The following is a 10925-nucleotide window of genomic DNA, read 5'->3' on the forward strand; positions in this document are numbered from 1 at the left end:
AAGCATTCTGATAGGCAGGAGATTGAGGAGTGCTGTCTACTATTGGCAGGGAACTAGGCATAAAGGGGACAGGAAGAGCAGGACATGAGGCCCTGCTGTAATACAGGATGGCTACATCTAGACTGGCATGATTTTCCGCTAATGCTTTTAATGGAAAAGTTTTCTGTTAAAAGCATTTGCAGAAAAGAGCATCTAGATTGGCACGGACGCGTCTCCGCAAAAGCACTTTTTGCAGAAAAGCGTTCGTGCCAATCTAGACGCACTTTTCCGCAAAAAAGCCCCGATCGCCATTTTCGCGATCGGGGCTTTTTTGCGTAAAACAAATCTGAGCTGTCTACGCTGCCCTTTTGCACAAAAGCTTTGCGCAAAAGGACTTTTGCCCGAACAGGAGCAACATAGCATTTCCGCAAGAAGCACTGATTTTTTACATGAGATCGTCAGTGTTCTTGTGGAAATTCAAGCAGCCAGTGTAGACAGCTGGCAAGTTTTTCCGCAAAAGCAACTGCTTTTGCGGAAAAACTTGCCAGTCTAGACACAGCCGATGAGTACTGGAGGACAGGGTCGCAGAGAAGCAAATCCATACAGATGGCACACGCCCATGACTCCATGCCCATCTCCATGTGCTTTTGTATCCCTCCAGGCCCATAAGCACATTGTAGCTAGACCCTAGGGGAAACTGTCTGGGGAGCAGAGCAGTGGCAGAAGGGAGCATAGTATTATGCAGGAGTGGAGAAATAGTTCCAACTCTTCTCTGCCTTGATCTGGGTCATCTCCATTCCACTCAGCTGGCCATCCTGTCCTGCACTACACTGGGGCCTCTTGTCCTGCTCCTCCCTCTCCCACACCAGCTCTGCCACCTGGTTGGGCTCCGCTGGGCCCACCTGCTCCCTCTGGCTGATTTACTCAGGGGAAGGAGCCCTGCCCTAATCAATTCCATCCCACCCAGGGTCAGATGTTGGACTGTTGTTGCCCTGCCCTCACCTGTCACAGCTCTAGCTCCTTTAGTCATATGGGGCACTGGCTGCCACACGATAGCACAGAAGAGACGGTTACTCACCTTCTGCAGTAAGTGATGTTGAGATGGTTGTCCCTGTGGGTGCTCCATCCTAAGGGGTTTTGGCGCCTGTGCTTTTAACAGTGCCGTCTCCTGATGCTGCGAGCGGTAACTGTTGCACATCATCAACTGTCCCTCTGCTCCTTTTCTACTGTGGAGAACTACATCAGACTCCAAGGCAGAGAGGAGGAGAGAGGATTGTGGAGCACCCACCAGGACAACCATTTTGAAGAATCATGAGTTATTGCACAAGAGTAACCACCTTCTCTTCTTCAGTGATTAAGATCCCATAACAGTACTGGTTGTTTTACTGAAGGGAAGACATTTTCAGTCCCTTGAGAAATTGTTTAGTTGTTGGGTGCGCAAACACCATGTGGCCATCTAGTCTGTTTTTGAGTTCTCCGGAGATGGCAGCAAAATGTACTTCAATTGTGGTGTTGGCCAGGTCTTGTTTCTTTAAGGGGAGTGTAGCATCCAGAATCTTGTGAAGCATTGCGGAATGTGGAGATGGATTGAGATTCCACCCAGGTGAAGAAACGACACCATTTTTGGGAGTAAGCGAGGCTTGCGCTAGGCTTATGGCTGTTAAGAATTATTTCACCTCTTCTGAGATGGATAGATCAGAAGCAGCTAGCCTTTCAGCAGTCATGCTTTGAGATGCAGCAGAATCTTGGGATGGCAGATTTACCCCTTGTCTTGGGTAAGAAGATGAAGAGTGTGAAGGAGAGGTACTGTGGCTAGTAAATACAGGTAAAGAATACCACATCTGTCTTGGCAAACTTGGTGCAATTATCACTCATGCCTTGTCCCATATGAGTTTTTGAAGGACCCTACTGAGTAGTGGTATTGGGGGGAAAGCATACATGAGGGAATAGTCCCATTTGATAAGAAGAGCATCTCCCTGGCAGTTCATCGGTAGCCCAGCCCTGGAGCAGTATTTGGGGCATTTTAAATTGTGATGAGTCATGAATAAGTCTATGTCTGGATAGCCCCAGGCCTGGAATATTGAAAGACTTGTGAATGCAACTCCCACTTATGCTTGTGATGAAAATGCCTGCTTAGGTGGTATGCAGGTGTCCCGGCACATAGGGGGCTAAAATTTCTATTTGATGATTTATGTACCATTGCTATAGGTTAATGGCTTCTGAACATTGGTGATATGAGCATGCTGCTCCTTGTCAGTTTAAACGTACATGCTACATTGCTCATAAGTATCGTCACTGATCTGTTGCGAATGAGGGGAAGGAAATATTTGCATGCACATCTGACAGTGCAGACCTCAAGCAAGTTGGATGGGGGCTGTTGTCTTTTGGGGGCATCTATCTGCCTTGGATGGTGTGGTTTTGAGATGTCCCCCCCCCCCCCCCCCGGAATGTGTCCATAGTGAGTAATAGGGTAGGTGTTCTATATTAGAAGGGCACAGATTTTGTGGCTGTGATCACCCGTCTAGGGAATCTTTAGTAAAAGGTGAAAGATTTATATTATGTGAAAAGAAACCAGAGTATTATTTTACTTTGTTTGGAACACTGAGGGGCTTGTCTAGCCGATGTTTGTGTGGAATATCACAGGTCTGGAGCCATCACTGGAGACAATGCATGTGAACTCTGGCCAGCTTGACTACACAAGTCAATGTTGACATACGTCCTAGAAGTTGTAGGCATTGTCTGGCTGAGACCGGGGGACTGCTGATGATAGTAGTGCAGGATGGGGAGAGCCAGGAAGTGATGGTGTGGGAGTTTGGCCTACACCTGAATGCAGTCTAAGATAGTCCCAATATCCACATAGCAACTGGTGTTTATGAGCTGAGACTTTAGATCATTTATCTGGAACCCAAGTGAAGAGCTTGAGTGTGAGGTCTGTATTGCTTTTTGTAGGGATGGAGCCATTATTAGTCGTCTACATACAGAAAAATCATGACTCCGGACTTCCACAGATGAGCTATGACTACTGATGGTACCTTCAAAATGACCCTGGGAGTTATGGCTAGGCTGAATGAGATGGTTCAATATTGCTAATGCTGGTTGTGAAGATTGAAGCATAAAAATCTTCTGTGCATTGGGTGAATTGTAACATGGAAATAAGCATCCCGTAGGGCGAGCGGCAGCGACCAATGCCCTTTTTGTACTGCTGTGATTATGTTTGTCAATGTAGCCATATTGAAATACTGTTTCTTTAAGAACTTGTTTTGATGGCGTAGTCCTAAGATTGGTGTAGTTCTCCATTCTCCTTTCTTTTTTGAGGTCAGAAAACACCTTGGCTACGTCTAGACTACATCCCTTTTTCCTAAAAGGGATGTAAATTAGACGTATCACAATTGCTAATGAAGCGGGGATTTAAATCTCCCCAGCTTCATTAGCATAAAAATGGCTGCCGCTTTTTTTCGGCACGGAGCTTTGTCGGAAAAAAGCGCCAGTCTAGACGCTGATCTTGCGGAAAATAAAGCCTTTTCCAAAAGTCACCTTACAGCCAGCAACAGCGTGTATATGACCAGAGACGCAGGCAGAAACAGGCCTGCAGGAGGCAGAATCAGGAACAGCCTTATCCCTCTATGAAATAAGGAAAAAGGGATGTAGTCTAGACGTAGCCCTTAAGAAAAACCCCATTCCCTTGTGTTGGGCAGAAGCTGTTCCATGGCTCTTAGTTGAAGGAGATGCTGTATTTACGGTTTCAATAGGATCTCATGGGAAGGGTTCCTAAAGAGGGATAGGGAAAGTGGCTGAGTAGGTAGGATGGATAGGAAAAGAATAGAGTAACCCTGTGATATTATTTCCAGTACCCATATGTCTAATGTAATTTGCTCCCAAATTGTGTAGTGTGGGAGATGGCAGAAGGTAAATTCTTGATTGTGTTGGCATTATTGAACCGTTGGCTAAAATCTCAAAGTGACTGACAGGAAGTAAATAGGTAAGGTGATGGAGGCTGTTCCTGATTCTGCCTCCTGCAGGCCTGTTTCTGCCTGCGTCTCTGGTCATATACACGCTGTTGCTGGCTGTAAGGTGACTGATGGAATCGTCATGTGCTCTTGTCCCTTGGCCTAAGAAGAAATATACTTAAATCCAGCATCGTGAGAGTCACCCTGGAGTCTTTTAGGGTAAGCAAGGAGGCATCACCAGTCTCTGCAAATAATTTCTGGCCTTCAAATGGTACTGTTGTTTGTACCACTTAAGGGGAAATCCAGAAAAGTAAAGCCAGGATGTCCATAGCATGACTACTGATAGTACCTTCAAAATGACCCAGAGATCTAGCAGCAGAGTCCAGGAATGCCTGCAGAGCTGTCTTTGCTATGAGTGACCCCTCCACTATACTGGATTTTATGCATACTTCTTGTCTTAGAAGTTTATCAATAAAAAGCCTCATTTTCTTGAGCAAATTGTAGGTGTATTTCACAAAAAGAGCAGAGTAGTTTGCAATACAGAACTGCAGGGAGGCTGATGAATATGCTTTCCTGCTAAAAATGTCCAGTCTTTATCATAGGGAGTTATTTTGAACTGTGTCTATTTGCCCCTATGCCCGTACAATTAACAAATCTGGTGTGGGTTGAAAAGAGAGGAATTCATCTCCCTTGGCCGGGTCGGAATACTTCTGGTCCACTCGCTTTGAAGAAGATGGGATGGACACATGGATTTGCCAGATTACTTTGGTGGGCTCCATTATAGCCCTGTTTATCGGCAAGGCTATCTTTGCCAAAAGGGAGGCCTGCAAGACAACTCTGCGAGAGATGTCTAATGCTCCCACCACGCTTTTGAACAAGTCTTGGAGGGATTTGAAGTCATGGTTCCATGGTAGCATGTGGGGGCACGATAGTCTCATCTGGGAACAACAATGACAAGTGTGTAGGAGGCATGCTGTCATCCTCCTGTATGTCTTCTGAGTCCTCTTGAGGTGTTGAGATGAGGCTGAGAGGAAGGTTCTAGCCACTGGGGATTAATTGCCTGTAGAGGAATGGGTTGTTGCACTTTATGGAGGGCCCATGGGTCCCAGCCTGGCCAAGTGGTAGGAAGGGGAATGGGTGAATGGTTGCCAGACTTGTTTAACACCTGAGGTGGCTGAGGCTGTATAATAGATTTAGAGAATGAATGATAGGGTGAAAAAGAGATCTCATCATCCTCATCACTTGAAAAAGGGAAGCGCAGAGCTAGTTGAGGCTATTAGTCTGGTAGGCCCTTAGTGCATTGAAGTACCATCATTACTGAAGAGCAGAGTGCCCAGAACTAAGGATATAGCCAAGTGCATATGACATTAGTGGCCTTGGTATGGGAAAAGCCAGTATGGAAGATAAGGCTGAGTCCACAAGGGAAGTAGGTGGTCTTGGTACGGAGAAGCTCAGTGCTATTGTTGATACCGCATCTAAGTCCAATGGTGCTGATGGCATGGGAGTGTGGCAAAGAAAGTTCCTTCGGTGCTAGCGGTATAGTGCCATAGGCTCCTTTGATCATCTTTTTCTTGACCTTTGAGCCTACTAGACGGCATGGCTGGTTAAATACCTTAGTCCTGCGGGACATGTCCGGTGCCTGTTGGTCCCAGGAAAATGGTGTCATCAGTACTGAGGTGGACTTTTGGCACGAGTAAGTGCTTTTTTGAGGGGAAATCATTCCTAGGTGAGGATAGTCTCTTTTGTTTAGAGAATTTCCTAGTTGGAGGGTCCTGCAGGCAGGACAGGGACTCTGATCCAAAGTTGCCATGGGTAATTTTTGAGGTGGCAGAGTCTGGGACTCTGGTTCAGAAGCTGGTCTCAGATTTTTCCAAGAGGAGCAGTTTTAATTGGAGGTCCCATGCCCCAAGAGACCTCGCTGAGAGCTTTTTAGTTAGGGCATTTCTATGGAACATATGGATCCCCAAGGCACCATATACACTGATCATGGTATGGAAAGCTTGCAAGTGAGGCATATTTTAAAACCAGACGAGTCTGGCATGGTAAAAACCACGTTGGGGGGGGGGGGTAGAGGGGGAAGAAGGTAATAAAAGTTTGTTTGTTTGTTTGTTTGTTTTTTTAAGAGGGGAAAAATTCAAAAGGGGAAATAAGAAAAAAAGTACCTGTGGTAAGTTTGGGGAATAAGAAAATTCAGTTTCATCTGAAGAAGTGAGTTGTGCCCACGACAGCTCATGACGCCATCTACATTTTCTGTTAGTTTCTAAGGTGTTGTAGGACCATTTGTTGTTTTTAAGTTTTTTTCTGAAATATGAAATGACAAGTTGCTGTGTTCGGACATAAGCCAAAGGCAGTAGAGGGACGGTTGATGACACATGTCGGTTACCACTCACAATCTCACCACACGCATGTCACCACCTGGGGTACTGCTGCTATAAATCTTCACTTATAAGTACAGACACCAAAACTCCTACAGTGGAGCACTCCTTGAAGAAGAAAAAAGATATTTAGCTCTGGAGGAGCTGTGCCCAATCCAACCAGGTGTTCTCTGGCTGCAAAGCATAGGTGGCCTAGAGGGGAGCTATAGGTCCACGAGACTCTGCTCTAAGCACTTTTGCAGCCCTTCACTGGGCCAGGCTGGTATAGTAGTGACTGGTCTTAAACCCTGCCCCATGCTCCTAGAGCTACTGGGAAGCAGGAGGCAGAGCCCTGGACAGCATGGTGCTGCTGGCAGACCCTACCACTCAGGAAAACCCCAGGAAAGTAGGTTCAGGCTAGAGAGCCCTGGGCCTGTCTTTCAGGTGGCCAGTGCATGCTGCTAGGCCCAGGACAGGCTCAGAGTGCTGCCACCAAGCACTTGACATGGCTGAGCAAGCTTGGCACATCCTCTCTGCTCTTGGCTCTGAGCCACTTGTCTCTTCTGCTGGCAAACTCACCATTGCCGCTGTAATAGGGGAGTGACTCGGGCTGGAGCCAGAACCAAATAAGTGCTGTGAGGTGAAGCAGTGATCATGGGACAGTCAATTTCACAATATTGACCAAAGGAAAAAAAGGAGAACAGCACAATACAGACTCTGAACTTCAGAAAAGCAGACTGACTCCCTCACAGAACTGATGGGCAGGATCCCCTAGGAAAGGAGTCCAGGAGACCATGCAGTATTTTAAAGAAGCCTTATTGAAGGTGCAGGAATAAACCATCCCTACGTGCAGTAAGAAAAGCAAATATTGCAGGCAACCAGCTTGGCTTAACACTGAAATCTCTGGTGAGCTTAAACGCAAAAAGGAAGCTTGTAAATGAAAACTTGGACAGATGACTGGGAAAGGGTATAAATATATTGCTTGAGCATGGAATCATGAAGGTCAAAGTGCAATTGGAATTGTAGCTAGCAAGGGATATGAAGAGTAACAAAGGTTTCTACAGGCACGTTAGCAATAAGAGGGTGGTCAGGTACGGTGTGGGGCCCTCGCTGGATGAGAGATGTAACCTAGACTATGTCTACACTACAGAGTTTTTGCACAAAAACTGCTGTTTTTGCGCAAAAACTCGCAGAGCACCTACACCTCAAGTGCATTATTGCTAAAAAAAAAATTCAAAAGAACAGAGGGGTTTTTGCAAAATAGTCATTCATCTTTCTATGAGAAATAACTCCTTTTTGCTCAAGAGTTCTTGCACCAAAAGGTGCGTGAGGATGGGCAAAAAGAGGAAGAAGGAAAAAACACAGGTGCCCTGGTGACCATTCTGTAGATAGCTATCAGCGCTTTCTTTTGAGAGTGTCCATGCAGTGTGGATACTCTCTTGCATAAGATCTCTTCCACAAACAGCTTCTTGCACAAGAAGCCTGGAGTATAGACATACCTCGAGTGACAGATGATGTGGGAAAAGCTGAAGTATTCAGTGCTTTTTTCGTCTGTCTTCACAGACTGCTGCACTGGGCAACGTAGCATGGGAAGAAGGTGGGCAGCTCTTGGTGGAGAAAGAACAGGTTAAGAACTATTTAGAAAAGCTGGACATACACAAATCCCTGGGGCCGGATCTAATGCATCCGAGGGTGCGGAGGGAGTTAACTGATGTATCTTTGAAAACTCGTGAAAATCGGGAGAGGTCCCAGATGATTGGAAAAAGGCAAATGTAGTGCTCATCTTTTAAAAAGGAAGGACAATCCAAGGAACTACAGTCTGGTCAGCCTCACCTCAGTCCCCGGAAAATCATGGAGGGAATCCTCAAGGAATCCATTTTGAAGCACTTGAGAGAGAAGAAAGTGATCAGGAATAGTCAACATGGATTCACCAAGGACAAGTTATGCCTGACCAATCTGATTAGCTTCTACGGTGAGGTAACTGGCTTTGTGGATATGGGAAAGTCAGTGAATACGATATACCTTGACTTTAACAATATTCTGGTCAGCAAGTTAAGGGAATATGGATTGGATAAATGGACTGTAAGGTGGTTGGAAAGCTGGCTAGATTGTCGGGCCCAACAGGTAGTGATCAACGGCTCAATGTCTGGTTGGTCTGTCGGTTTCTAGCAGAGTGCCCCAAGGTTCGGTTCTAGGGCTGGTTCTGTTCAACACCTTTATTAATTACCTGGATGAGGGGATGGATTACACTCTCAGCAAGTCTGCAGATGACACTAAGATGGGTGAGAGGTAGATACATTGGAGGGCAGGGATAGGGTCCAGAGTGACTTTGACAAATTGGAAGATTGGGCAAAAAGAAATCTGATGAAGTTCAACAAGGACAAGTGCAGAGTCCTGCACTTGGGAAGGAAGAATCCCAAGCATTGTTACAGGCTGGGGACCAACTGGCTAAGTAGCAGTTTGGGAGAAAAAGACCTGAAGATAACAGTGGATGAGAAGCTGGATATGAGTCAACAGTGTGCCCTTGTAGCCAAGAAGGCTAATGGCATATTAGGGTGCATTAGGAGGAGCATTGCCAGCAGATCTAGGGAAGTGATTATTCCCCTTTATTCAGCACTGGTGAGGCCACATCTGGAGTATTGCATCCAGTTCTGGGACCCCATTATAGAAAGGATTTGGACACACTGGAGAGGGTCCAGTGGAGGGCAACCAAAAGGATTAGGGGGTTGGAGCACATGACCTACGAGGAGAGGCTGAGGGATTTGGGCTTTAGTTTGCAGAAGAGTGAGGGGTACTTGATAATAGCCTTCAGCTATGTAAAGGGAGATTCCAAAGAGGATGGAGAGAGGCTGTTCTCAGTGGTGAAGGATGGCAGAACAAGGAGCAATGGTCTCAAGTTGAAGTGGGGGAGGTCTAGGTTAAATATTAGGAAAAAACTATTTCCCTAGGACATTTGGGAAGTACTGAAATGGGTTCTCTAGGGAGGTGGTGGAATCTCCATCCTTAGAGGTTTTTAAGTTACTGCTCAACAAAGCCCTGGCTGGGATGATTTAGTTGGGATTGGTCCTACTTTGGACAGGGTGTTGGACTTGATGACCTCCTGAGGTCTCTTCCAGCCCTAAGATTCTATGATCCTCTGGCAGAATCTAAGGTTTCCTGCCCAGTATCCTGACTTTTGCCAATGGCCAATGCCAGGTGCCTCAGAGGGAATGAGCAGAACAGGGAATCATCAGGTGATCTAACCTATCACCCATTCCCCACGCTAACAAACAGGCTACGGAGAAGATCCCTGCCTGTCTTCCATGACTGCATCACATTAATTTTTGAACTCTTTTGTAGTCTTGCCCTTCACAACATCCTCTGGCAAGGAGTCCCACAAGGGACTGTGTGATGTTAAAAATAATTTTGTCTTTCAAATATTTTGTTTTAAACCTGCTGGGTATTAATTTCATTTGGTGAGTCCTAATTCTTATGTTTTGGGAGGAAACATTTTTTCTTATTTAGTTTTTCCACACCAATCAGGATTTTATAGACCTCTTATCATATCCCCTCTCAGTCATCTCTTTTCCAAGTTGCAAAGTCCAAGCCTTATTTATCTCTCTTCATATGGCAGACATTCCATGCCCCTAATCATCTCAATTCCATTTTTCTGAACATTTTCCAATTCCATTATCATTTTTGGAATGAAGTGACCACATTTGCACACAGTACTAAAGATGTGGTGTTCTACAGATTTATAGAGGCAATAAGATATTTTCTCTCATTATATATTTCTTAATGATTCCCAATATTGTTTGCTAATTTGGACCCCATTTTTATATATATGGGATTATATTGGGATTACGTTTTCCAATATGCTTTCCTTTGCATTTATCAACACTGAATTTCATCTGCCATTCTATTATTGCCTGGTCACTCAGTTCTGTGAGATCCTTTTGAAGATCTGAACTTATCTTGTGCAATATTGTATCATCTGCAAATTTTGTCACCTCACCGACCACCCTTTTCTTCAGATCATTTATGAATATTTTGAATACAACTGGTCCTAGTACAGATCGCTGGGAGAAATCTTTCTGAAAATTGACAATTTATTCATACCCTTTGATTCCTATCTTTTAATCAGTTACCAATGCAATTCCCAATTATCCCATGACAGCTTACTTCAGAGCCTTTGATGAGGGACTTTATCAAAGACCTTCTGAAAATCTAAGTACACTATATCCACTGGATCTCCCTTGTCCACATGCTTGTTGACCCCCTCAAAGAGTTCTAGTAGATTAGTGAGGCAGGATTTCCCTTTACAAAAACCCTGTTGACTCTTCCCTGAACAAATTATGTTAATCTATGTGTCTGACAACTCTGTTCTTTACTATAGTTCCAAGCAGTTTGCCTGGTACTATATTGCCAGGACCATCTCTGGAGCCCTTTTTAAAAATTGGAGTCACATTAGTGATCCTCCAGTCATTAGGTACAAACCACAGTTAGTAGTTTTGCAATTTCACATTTGAGTTTTTTCAGAACTTTTGGATGAATGTCATCTGGCCCTGGTGAATTATTGTTTAGTTTATTAATTTGTTCTAAAACTTGAACTATCTAGTTTGAGATGTCATTCAAACTAGATAGTTCTTCAGATTTGTCACCTAAA

The sequence above is a fragment of the Pelodiscus sinensis genome, chromosome 24 (genome assembly GCF_049634645.1).
Source record: "Pelodiscus sinensis isolate JC-2024 chromosome 24, ASM4963464v1, whole genome shotgun sequence".
Taxonomy (NCBI): domain Eukaryota; kingdom Metazoa; phylum Chordata; order Testudines; family Trionychidae; genus Pelodiscus; species Pelodiscus sinensis.